General features: G+C 38.7%; 1 protein-coding gene across 2 annotated transcripts in view; it reads left to right on the top strand.

Moving 5' to 3' along the window:
- Window positions 1-6,313: 6,313 nt before the first annotated feature.
- The window catches only part of LOC128691137 (ras GTPase-activating protein raskol), a 791,339-nt gene continuing 784,213 nt past the window's right edge, over window positions 6,314-13,439 (top strand). Inside the window, exon 1 of one of the 2 annotated variants that reach the window (XM_070089114.1) lies at window positions 6,314-6,548. The gene's annotated coding sequence lies outside the window, so the exon portion shown is untranslated. The remainder of the gene's footprint in view (window positions 6,549-13,439) is intronic. The other variant, XM_070089113.1, reaches the window with a different exon arrangement.

The raw sequence follows: 13,439 nt of genomic DNA, 5'->3' as shown, positions 1-13,439 counted from the left end.
CTAAGCAAGGAGCATACTATAATGGTAGTGGATTTGTGTCGACCATCTTTGATGTTGTTTTAATGTCACCTTGCACCATTTATAACATTTCTGGTATATTTGTAAATTTTTATACAGTAGTGTAGTACTGTACATTGTAATAAAGAGAATAGAGGAAATCAGCTGTAATATACATTATATAGGTATACGTACTGATCAGAGAGCCCGTCGTAAGTCCAAGTCGTCAGTAAACGAGTATGTCACTAAGTGAGGAGAGACTGTAGTGGACAACCTACTTCTTTGGTGGGTTCATAGAGGTAAGTAAGGCAAGATGTTCAGATTATATATTGAGTTAGTCAGCTGGTCATATTGGGCTGGGATGAAGATATGTTATACATTCAACAAATATAATGGATCTAAATTTACAAATAACCTTTTAAACCCTTTAAGCATGGGGAGGGGTTATACCTTGATGCAGATGAGGGATTCTTGAGTCGAGGAATTTGAGTTGCTCTTCATACAGGAATTAAGGTTCTAGCATTTCTCACAAATATAGTAATCTATGCAAAATAATTCAAAGTCTATGGATAGCTTTCTTAACCTAATCTTGCCTGTATTTGTGGAATAAACTCAAACCCCAAAATTTGCAGTCTTCCAAATTTACATACTTGTTAGATCTGACACTTTTATTGAATTGAAGTCTCACAAATAGCTTCAGTTCCACATTTTTTCAAAGTGCCCATAGTCCTTGTGGCTTAGCGCTTCTTTTTGATTATAAAAATAATTGGCACACAACCAATAAATTAACAACCAACCACAGGATTTCATTAAATTTGCTCTCTGGATTTCTCATGACCAAATGTATTTTTCTACTTAACATAATTTTTTATAACATCCTTCAGTGGGAAGGGGAGTCTTCATCCAAGGGACTGGAGCTATAATCCCATTTCTTGGAGTGACACTTATTGCCTCTCATTCCATAGATACTGTATTACTCATTACCTGGAGAGGGTTTCGGGGGCCAATTCCCCCCGTGGCCCGGTATGAGACCAGGCCTCATGGCAATGGGGTTCAATGCTCAATATTAGAGTGTGCGGCTCGCATCTGAAACATGGGGCATGTTGTTTACATTTGTTGCCTCTGTTCACCTAGCTGCTAGGTCCAAGTAGTAAGTAGGTACCTAAGTGTTAGTCAACAGTCATGGGTTGCATCCTGGGAAAGAGAAATGAGTTATAATGATTTCATTGATTTATCCTGAGTTACAAACCCTTCAGGTTGATAATCCTAATAAAATTAGCTTTAGTGCTTCCCCGTGAATTTAATAAAAATTAACTGCCGTATGTTATGTTATTAATTATTATTGGGACGTAATAAAATAGGGATTATACAGCGCCTTGTGAATGAGAGAATGACATGAGAGAATAACCTGGAGGATTATACACATGTATTCAGGCAATTCGGGGACTGGAGCACAGGAGCCCCTCACCAACATCAAGGAACCTTCCTTGAGGGGATTATTATTACAGTGTTAGGGTAATGCTAAAACCCATAGGGGTCGTGCAGCGCCCGAGGAAAATGGAAGGCATTTATGATCTAAGGAGTCCTCACAGCATCAGGACCTTGTAGGAAGCAATATTTCTTGAATATTTTTTTTTTTTTTTGGGGGGGGGGCGATGTATATATATATATATATACAAAGGGTACTCCTAAAATAGTCTTTAATATAAACATTTTAGAACATTTTAAATGTAAGTATGTAAAAATGTGTTTTTTTTTTTTTATTGAATTAATCTGACTTTTACAATCGTAAAATTACATTATAAAATTTCAGTCTTTCATAAAAGGTGATTACCAACTGTAAAGACTAAATCGTAAAATACAATTCACAAATTTATATTTCTCATTTATATGGGAAAGTACATAGTGTAATACATGTAAAAAGTTTGTACTTTAACGATTTTGAATGACCCGTATCCCCTCACCAGCCACGTTGAGGGGCTCTTGATCCCAGGAAATGAACCTGCTCTCCCCTTGGGTCGAACCTCCCTTGGTGCCGTATGACCCCTACCTATTTAGCACTCGCCTATAAATATAATATATGACCCGTAAATATTGGAGCTCATATTTATAAACGGATGTTTCTGGAACATGGAGGCCGCGTCACCAAGCTCTTCATCAATCTTCTTCTTGGTAAGTTCCTATACTTATTTCACAGTTCAGCAATTAAGAGGATGAAAATTAATTACTAGAGGCTAACTAGACACAGTTAATAAGTAACAACATTTTGAAATAAAGCGGTAGAGGCAGCTTGTTCTGACCAGTATCAACTGTTCCAGGAAGCAGGTTTTAAGGGAGGTTTTTTGATGCCGGTGATGGGATATGATCCACGAAGTTGGAGCTAACTTCTCTTAATTTGAAAAACTATTAATTCTTTCCCTAGGTGCTGATGACCAAATACGGGTCTAGCGCTTCCTGGCTACTAATAATTAGAGAAGTATATTACTCACGGGTTTAGCGCATTTTTAGCATGAATTGTTTAGCTAATTTATAATTCACCACAAGCACAGAAATAATAATGAGAATATGAATAAAAAAATTAAAGCCTGTTTTGGGAGAAAAAAATTGTCACTTGTGAGCCTTTCACTTGTAGGTTTAGCGCTTAGTTTTGATTGTAATAATAATGTGAGGCTTTGTTTTAGTTAATATTGTAATTTTAAGTATATATTTTCAAATATTTTATATAATATCGCGACCACTACCTCACATGCTGCTGTATAGCCCTTGTGGCTTAGCGATTCTTTTTTATTATTATTATAATAATAATACCTCACATGCTATACAAATGCTCTACTACTGTTTTTTTTAAATGGCAAAAATTGGACACCACAGCAGTGTGCTGCTTATAAGAGTTACACAGTGGGAACAAAAGTTAACTGCAATGTTTTTCCTTCATATTCCATCACACACGATGAGTCACTGTTGCAATGTCAGTCTGAACTGGAAGACTTCAGTAGGACAATAAGGATATCGTCAAATATTCCATTAAAGGTTAGAATAAAAAGGGTTTTAATCATAACCATAGTTAAGGGGTGGAGGCGTAAGCCAGTGGAAGTCCTCGGTCAGATGACTAAAAGTTCCAGCTGTGGGTCAACATATGACCAAGACCCACTTCAGGAAACCCTTGTCCTGTTTCCTGACAAATCTTACCTAACCTAACATTAAAGGTCCATCGGCTACAAGAGCTTTAAAGGTTACCTTCCAGTAAAGCTGGAGTTACTATTACTTGGGAATTGCTCTCTCTCAGGCTGGTCTGTTCCATACATAAGATAAATGGAATACCTCCCCACCTGTCGAAGGGAGGGGAGCTCTTGATCCAACAGATTCGACCTGTCCTCCCTTTCTTGAATCAAACTGGATTGTTTCCTATGCCGCACCCCTCAAGGAAGGTTCCTTGATGTTGGTGAGGGGCTCTTGATTTAGGGAATTGGATCTGTGCTCCAGTTCCCCGAATTAAGCCTGAATGCCTTCCACATCCCCCCCAGGCGCTGTATAATCCTCCGGGTTTAGCGCTTCCCCCTTGATTATAATAATAATAATAATCCTATGCCGCAGGCGCTGCATGGTTCCTACGAGTTTAGCGCTTCTCCGTATATAGTGGCTCAGGCGATACTAATTGAAATCCTTGTTGAAAATTATATTTGTCTTAATTACGTTTTTACTAATACAACGAAATGAAATTCCAGAATGCAGAGCTTGAATGACATTATTATTATTATTATGGGGAAGTGCTTAATCCTTGGGTGACTAACAACGCGTAGGGTAAAGGAGGCTCCCGGTTTGATCCAAGGAAGGGGAGGGTAGCACCATTTCCTTGGAAATATCATAGGTAGAATTTATCAAATGTTATGGACGTGGTATCGAAAAAGAGGTGACCGATAGTGGTGACAAGGCTGTCAGTCCCTATAGGGAAGTTCCTCTCTGATACCATTTATTCATGCTTGTGTAGCTCTTCTGTTTGAATATAATAATACACAGTGGAGATAAATAGTATAAAATGGAAAAGTAGACAAAAATGCAGTATAATACGACTCTTGATACCGTGCTCTCTGCCTTGGTAGATATGTTTGTGACTTGATAAACCCACTGTGTGGGCGAAACGTAAATAAAGGATCGCATTATACTGCATTTGCGTCTACTTTTTCATCATATATACTACCATTAATTTTGTTACTCTTGTATTTGTTCAACCCATCTTTGAACCTGCAGTCTCCCTCTTTGATTTTTTTTTGTCAGCAACAGCTTTACTACACCGACTATGGTCGGTTTAGCGCTTTCTTTGATTATAATAATACACCGACTATGGTTATATTAACTCGACACCATTTACACTCCTCACCCTCGCTGGTGTGATCAAGCAAATTATACCTTTAGCACACCCTACTTTGAATCGTTGTGTGACCCTTGAGGGTTGAGCTCTTTGTTATGATTATAATAACTGCACATACGGCGTATTCACAAATAGCAAATTCCGTTCTGTTTAGGATCATTAACAAATCACAACTGAATGGTCCAAGACGGACCAAAATGTCGTCTAGAATTTCCTCTCAATAAAGTGTGGGTTATTTGCGAATTGTTCTAGCTACGGTATTGTGACCTTTATTTTAGTGTATTTGTCCCCTGAAGGAAGGTTCCTTGACGCTGGTGAGGGGCTCTTGATCTAGGGAATTGAATCTGTGCTCTGGTTCCCTGAGTTGAGCCTGAATGCCTTCCATCCTCCCACATGCGCTGTATAATCCTACGGGTTTAGCGCTTCCCATGATTATAATAATTATAATAATTAGTGTATTTGTATCAGTTATACAAATGTGTAACCCAATTATATATATATATATATATATATATATATATATATATATATATATATATATATATATATATATATATATATAATATTATGAATATGTTTTCCGGTTTGGATCTGTTGTATTGATACTTCATTTTTAAATCCTACTGAACACATTGTTATTGTATTTAGGAATCTCAAAATTCATAGGAACCTTAGAGCACCTGGAGATATACGTATTTGATAAATTGCAGGGTAACTCGAAATAATTTGGATTAAGTGCCCTTCACCAAAATCGAGGCGCTCCCCCTTCCTCCTTGGAAGACCTCTTAACATATTAATCGAATTCGATATAATTGTATTTTCCAACCCTGTTTATATCTGCTTTAAACATGCTGTCCACTTTTACGCGTTTGTTATAGCGACCTTCACTAAGTAGGGGGCGTGCATATTGTATATCAGAGGAATGAAAACAGTAATCTGATGCATGGTGAGCCACGCAACTCGCACCTTAGATACATGATCGCAATAAAAGTTAATTGGATGGACGACTGTGTTTTCTCGAGTTGAACCATCAGTGTCTCCAGATGGTGCATGAAAAGTATTTTAAGAACTTTAAAAATAGGTACTGGTTTTTACTAGGCATATCCATCCCGCGCAGGTTTAACTCATAAGAGAATGTAGCAGAGCATGTGTTAGTAATGGATGATATTTGTACTTTGATCTTTTTTTCTCTTAGCACAAATGCTCATATTGGGGTTTCTCTACTCGGGTAACAATTTTGGATTATGCGTCCAGTGTATAGTAAAATGACCAGACCTCTTTTCTGTATTGTAGGTGTAGCTTCACAAGAGCAGGTTCCGATGTGAATACACATGTGCTGGTGTTAGTGACAGGTGGCATTGTCGAAGTGACAGGTTGAAGTGAGATGGGTCGTGACATGACAGGCCGAAGCGTAACGTGTAGCGTTTGGTACGAGAAATATGATAGGCCACACTTTAATTAAAAGATATATTAACTCATTGCTTCGTAAATAGGCAATCGCATTCAGTAAAAAGTTTCGCAAAAATAATGCCTAATTATTTTTGAAGTGTAACAGTTCGCTCTTCAGCTGACATTGTTATAACTCAAGCCGGCTAATTTGATACAACTTGTGAAATTATGTGATGTAATTTAGAGGTTGGGACCCCGAGTTGCCCTTGAAGCCTAAAAAAAAAAAAAAAAAAAAAAAAGAACGCATCTTGTTTCACAGGCCAGAAAAATTTGATGCAAGCCTCGGTAAAATGTAACATGTTTTTCTAACCAAGAGAATATTTCATGTTCTTTTTATTTTTTTTTATCGTGAATCCTAGATTATACCAATTCGTCTACTGAAAATTCCAGTAGAACAAAAAACTGAATTTAATAGAGTTAAATTAAGTTACATGAGAATTTTGATGGTACTTGGCATTGCGAAGCGGCCCTCAGAGGGAGCGACCGAGAGCTCGTTTTCTTTAACATACAGTGTGCCGTTTGATGTGGTGCGGGAAGGTAGTGCTGCACGAGTACTCCCACTCCTTGTATGAATGTTATTAAAATGTGCGATTTTTTTTACTGATTGTAAAAACCACGTATAGATGTCAGTGCGCACTTTTTCGACGCAAACCACGAATGCAGTAATTCAAGAAAAAAAGTCCTGGATACTATTGGAGGCAAATTAGTTTTTTTCTATGGATTTAACTATTCAGTAAGTACTAATCGGTTAGACTTTTGTTTTTAATTACTATAGATTAAAATTAAATAAGTTAATAGTTTAGCAGTTAGATGGAAGGTATAACTGGCGGTGCTCTTCAAGGGAGATAGATACCTTGATGCTGTTGAAGGGTTCCTTATCAAAGGAATTGAAGCTGTCGTCCTTTTCGTTAGATCAGAACTGATTGTCTCCCATTTCCCAGATGCTGCATAACCCTTGCGGGTTTAGCGTTCTCATTAAAATAATTAATGTTATAATAATGGCGGTGATTATTTCATGAGAGGACCACTAATCCGTAGAGAGTTAAACAGTGTTTTGGAGGAATTGGAGGCATCCAAGGAGAGGAAGGGTAGTTCTGATTATTTGAATCAACTGCCCTTCACCAGTGTCAAGACCACCCTTGAAGGGTGATGGTGATTATGATGAGTGTTGATAGTGAAGTGTGTATTGGTGGTGTGGTGGTGATGCTGTTGATGGGATGGCTTTGATCAAGCCGGTAGTATTGTTGATGGGATGATGGCAAGTATTAGTTATCATAGATGCATGTTGATGTCTACCTGGAGGGTATTCCGGGGATCAACGCCCCCGCGGCCCGGTCCATGACCAGGCCTCCTGGTGGATCAGGGCCTGATCAGCGAGGCTGTATAGGCAGTATTACAATGATTCATTGTAGCATTGAGGGGAGGGATTCTGGCAATGACAGTGGTGATGTTGACATTGGTGGTGGTGGGTGCAGCATTGTTGTTATAGTGATGTGCATGACATTAATTGTGATGTGTCGATAGCAGCAGTGATTATGATGCAGTGCTGTGCGTGGCATTGATGGTGATTTAGTGGTGGTGGTTGAAGCATTGATGGTAGTCATGCAGTGATGATCATGGTATTAATGGTTGTGATTATGACATTGTGGCACTGATGGTGATTGTGAAGGACTTGGAAGTGTTAATATCAGATGATCTCACTTTCAAGTATCACAACAGTGTCACTATCACACCTCGAGGAAAATGATAGGATGAATAATGAGAATTTTCAAAATAAGGGATGCCAAGCCAATGGTGATCCTATTTAAGTCACTTGTTCTCACTAGGCTGGACTACTGCTGTACACTAATGTTCCCATTCAAGCCAGGTGATATCGCAGATGTAGAGAATGTACAGAGAACCTTCATTAGACGTTTAAGTTCAGTCAAGCACCTGAATTACTGGGAACGTTTGAAGTCCCTTGACCTGTGCTCCCGGGAACGCAGGTAAGAGAAAAATACATAATCTACACCTGGTCCCAAATCTGTACACAAAAATCACTCTCTACGAAAGCAAAAGATTGGGCAGATGGTGCAACATACCCCCGCTGAAAATCAGGGGCGCCATGAGTACACTAAGTGAAAACAGTAAGTGTCCTGGGACCAAAAGTGTTCAACAGTCTCCCGTCATACGTAAGGGGAATTACTAAGAGACCCTTACTTTCTTTAAAGAGGGAACTGAACAGATACCTAAAGTCAGTGCCCTGTCAGCCGGGCTGTGGTTCGTACTTTGGGTTGCGTGCGGTCAGCACTAACAGCCTGATCCACCGGGAGGACTGGTCAAGGACGGCCGTGGGGGCGTTGACCCTCGGATCTACCTCCAGGTAGGTAGACAAAAAGTTACGGACTATATCGATGACCTCAGGGTGAAATACAACTTCATGTCCAACAAAATACGGAAGGCGAGGGTAGAGGCTACAACACACAATGTGCTGGCTGCGGTCAGAGAGGCAGTAATACTTTCCAGACGTGTCCCCGGGTTCATGGGCAACGTGTAAAGAGACATGATAACATTGGCTATGCAATTGCAAGGTATTATCATCTTAAGAATCATGTGGTTAGAACGATCTGTACAAACGGAGGACTACGTAAACCTGATTTAATTATCTGCGATGTAAAGAATGGAAAGGGGGTGTCCTTGATGTTAAGAGAGGAAGTGATTCGAGTACTTCGACCATGGCACAACAGTTTCAACAGAAGGCATCGTATTACGATTCGGGTCAGGTGTGTCAATTTGCCGCACGGTAGGCGACTCAGCAGAGGAGTTTGTCAAGATCTAATGACGTTGAGTTGACAGAAGACGTCGACACACAGCCTTTCTCACCTGACGAACTGATTCTAGGAGCTGTCATAATAACGTTGAGAGGAATTACGTCTCTCGAATCCTATGCAATCCTCAACAAAGCCTTGAGAATCGGTGTAACAAGTCTCGGGTTGTATGTTGTAAAAACTATGGAGGGTTCAGTAATGCAATAGAGAATGTATAAGAGATAGGGAGTTGTAGACCGCCCTTAACGTGGCAGCAGACACCAAGCGTCAACAGTCCCAAAAGGTGACATAATTCATGGCCACCGAGTTTCATCTACGGCTAAAATGTCCAAGAAATGTGATCATGGTATTAATGGTGGTAATGCAGTGAGTATGGTATTGATAGTAATGGTGAAGTCGGGAGTATTGCTGTGTTGACATCGCGGCTCAGAGCGAGTGAGATAGCAGAACTAGATAAAATATAGAGAGCGTTTACAACCTCCATATTACTAATAAAGCATTTGAACTACTAAGAACGCCTCAAAGAAATGGAAATGTGCTCCGTGGAAAGGCCAGAGAGATAGGCGATACCATACACATGGAAGATACTGAAAGGCCTACTTCCGAATCTGCATATACCGATAACGTACTGGAGTAAGTGTGAAACAGACCTACCCTAAAAGTAGAGAAGTCACGGGCACAATACGAGAGCGCACTGTATCAACATCGACACGCCTGGCCAATCCCAGTGACCGTAAACAAAGACACTATTTCTGTCTCTGCTGATAACAGAGTTAGGTTAGGTTCTGCTACGTTAAGGTATATTATTTTGGGTCATGTTAAGTTTCGTTAGTTTTTTTCCCACATCCATAACATAAAACGTTATTCGTGGCAGAGCTCAGTTAATATTGGACATTTTAAACTATAATTTATCGCCAAAAGACGCCGAGGAACATCATTCGTACTTGCCCAAATTTTACTGTGGTCTTCAAGAGGGGACTCAACAGATTCATCAGAACAGCTCCTGATCAACCGGCTTGTGGTGCATACGTTGGACTGCTGCCGGCGGGCACTAAGAGCTTGAGCGATCAGGCCAGCAACCAAGAGACCTGGTCGGGTCTGGGACCGGGCCGCGGGGGCGGTGACCTGAAGCGACTCCCGATCAACTTCAGTTATTTTAACACGCCTCTCTGTCGATAGCTTGATCAGTCAAGTTGTTGGTGCTCGTGACACGCGTTCAGACGTAGGTTCGAACTATTTTTTTTTAATTTATGATAGAGTTACGAAGAAATAAAGGCTAACCTTTGAGTTGCATTAGTAAAACAATAGACAAAAATTAACACAGGACAATTTGAGTGGACGATTTCACACCGCCTTTGAGTTGATATCTTTGAATATTCTCCACAATGACTTGTTAGCCCTACTAAAGATTAATTAAAGCAGATAGTACGATTATACCTGGCAACTCATAATAACAAAGCATCTCTTGTTATGCAGTTATCGTAGGTGTTTTTCTCAACTGGTATTAATGAAGGAAGTAAGTGATTAAGAAAAGTTCAACAGTACATATCAGAACCACCATGGAGCGAGCAAAGTCTAGCCAGCGGAAGTCTGAACTCGGTTGTTGATGTTCCGTCTAAAGTTCTGAACTGTTGTTTTTGCTGTTGTACACGAAAGACATTGACTGCACCCCATTTGATTAGTACGAGTATGAGGCAATTATTTAACGTTACCTCAAGAAGGTATCCACTTGTCACACAGCGTAAGTTCCTCCACTCCAGAATAACCCGTCTAACTTAATGTCTGATGCCTTTGCATTAGACGTTGTTTCGCAGAATTCTTGTGAAATGCTTCTTGGGATAAAAAGGTTAAAGTTCAAGGTAACGTTTGTTCCGTTGTAGAAGTGGGGTTTAATTTTGAGTTATGTGTCCTACTCCGTCTGGGAAGAGATGGAAAGGTGATTTGTGAACAATTTCAGGCATCATCGCCCCTGTGGCCCAGTCCCTGATGGCCTGATCATTCAGGACTTTTATGTTCGGTCCTTCATTTTTCCATCTGCCACACAAATTTGCCATATGGCATTAGGAATCGTACGTGATATGTGTGCACGTTCACTTCAGTCATTAATCTCAGGAAGTTGAAGATGCGAGCGTGTTTGAAAGAAAAGATTAAACTGAGTAGATCTGTCATTATCATTTCATGTATCATTATACGTAAACATTTCTTAGTGATAACTTGTGAATAGAGACAATATTATTCAAGAGGCAGATCAGTCAATCTATTATGGTTATGTGACCCAGTGGGCCTCCAGCAGCAACAGCCTGGCAGGCACCAGAGAACCGGAAGAAGGAAAACTCTCGAAACACTTCGTAGGTATTTTTATAGTCTTTAAAGGGGTCTAGTGTAGTTTCAAAACTAACAAGTGATAATGTGTTTTTACGAAATCACTTTTTATAATTATATCTAATGCTGAATACAGGTTTAGCGCTTTGTAAATATAACAGTTTTATCACTTTTTTTTTTTATACATCATCAGTAGCAGTAGATACATTAGTTTAAGGCTACCATTTTTAGCGAACAGATTATTTTGTTTATATTTATACGGTGGATGTAGATAGGAAGTACAGTCCTTGATGTTTTGGTGTTTTGACTTCCGGAGTTTCATTAAATTATAATTGTGTAAGCCATGGATGAGTCATTCTGATCAGTAGTCTCACTCATAAAGAGTATTTCCGGCTACCATCCCATCAAGGGGTGCCTTGAAGTCATTGATGGGCTCTTCATTTAAGGAATTGGAGCATAATATCCTTCCCTGGATCAAATATGAGGGCCCCTACCGGTTTAGAGTTTCCCATTGAATATAAAAAATAATTAACCGGCTTACCATAAGAGGGAAGTGTATGCCATATCAGGAATATTTTATAGCAGATTTTATTTAATGTGCACCGGAGCCGTCGTCGTCACGCCCCACTGGTCAGTTTTTTGCTGTAGTAGCTGCCTTTGTCACTTGATTTAACCTTGGGTGGTCACAGCAACACCATCCTTGCCTCATTAGCAAAGATAATTGGGAGTGGTGTTCACCAGTCGACATAGATGAACACTTTTTTTCACTATGTATTACCATACGCCAGTGTTTATAAAGTTTCATTAAGTAAGTCAGTTTTCTACCATAGAATTATTATTATTTTTTTTTTCTTCTTCTTCTTCTTCTTCTTCTTCTTCTTCTTCTTCTTCTTCTTGGTTTAGCGCTTCTTTTTTATAATAATAATTATTATTATTATTATTATTAAACAAGTAAAAGCCACTCTTTGGGAAATGTAAATCACTTTTTTTTTACAGTATAGCTGGAATTAAATGGGACACTTTAATAACAGCGCGGAAACGTTTCTCTTAATATTCAAGCTTTGTCAAGTCAGTAAACAGTACATGGGTTACTTGGGTTATGTAACGGAGGGAAGAGTATGTGAGGTGTAATAGCAGGTGATTGATCCAGTGTGATGACTGGACAAAACAAGTCACTAAAGCAGAGACGCTAAGCTATTGTGTAGTCTATCTTTCCAGGAGTTTTTGCTTTTGTGTAATGGTGTTAGACTAATAATACTGACAGACATTTTCGTCTATATTTATTCTTGATGGCAAGCTCGGTCTCTGTCCATTTCATAAGATAGTTGTGGTTATCTTTATGAAGGACACAGGTTTTGCTTGTTTTCCTGATGCTGTATATATATATATATATATATATATATATATATATATATATATATATATATATATATATATATATATATATATATATATATATATAAAATGTCGTGCCGAATAGGCAGAACTTGCGATCTTGGCTTAAATAACAACGCTAATCTTGCCATATAGGACAAGTGAAAATTTGTGTATGCAATAATTTCGCCAAAATCATTCTGAACCTAACGAAAAAAATATATTTCACTGGGTTTGTTTAGTATTAAATTATTGTAAACAAATCTAAAATATATTTTGTTGGGTTAGGCTAAAATAAATTTCTCTTGTTATAATAAGGTTAGGTAAGTTTTCTAAGATTCTTTTGGTGCAAAATTAAAAAAAATTACATTAACATTAATGAAAAAATATATCTTTAAACGTATAAGAGAAAATTTCAGAAAGGATTTAATTTTAAATGAGTTCTTGCTAATTGACCAGTTTTACATATTCGGCACGACATATATATATATATATATATATATATATATATATATATATATATATATATATATATATATATATATATATATATATATATATATATAATATATTGTATATACACCGCATGCATGTATATATTTTTTAATTGCGGCTTGGTATGCCTGATGACCTCTTAACTTCACTAGGTACAAAAGAGTCCGTGCCGTTAGGCACTACAGCCAGCCTAGCAGTACTGCTGAGGCTAAGGTAATTTCCTTTAGGCAAGGCAAGCAAGTTCTGGGATACGTTGAGATGTATTGACACGCCGCTTGTGGTTGTCTACTGACCCGGCGTCTGTCATTCTGAGTTAATCTCCAAATGTATTGCTTGACTAGCCAGAGACTGGGCAGCGATTTGTGGACTGACTTTCAGGCCTCTTCCACTCAGTGCGCTGAAATACTCATCTGAGTTTTGCGTTTTAATAAATACAATTTACAGTCTTCCCATCCCGTGTGCGTTTTGTTAATGTGAAATTGGTTAAGTTTGTACGTGTTGATAGGTCGCTAATGGATCCGACCGTAGCCTTGTCTTGCAAGAATTACATTGTCTTGACATCTCACGAGTGAAGTCTGAACAAAGCTTTACTGATAAACATGATCACTGCAATCGGTGTGGTTGTA

Source organism: Cherax quadricarinatus, chromosome 27 (genome assembly GCF_038502225.1).
Source record: "Cherax quadricarinatus isolate ZL_2023a chromosome 27, ASM3850222v1, whole genome shotgun sequence".
NCBI lineage: Eukaryota > Metazoa > Arthropoda > Malacostraca > Decapoda > Parastacidae > Cherax > Cherax quadricarinatus.
The sequence above is the reverse complement of the archived record's forward strand: the minus strand, read 5'-3'. Positions and strand labels throughout refer to the sequence as shown.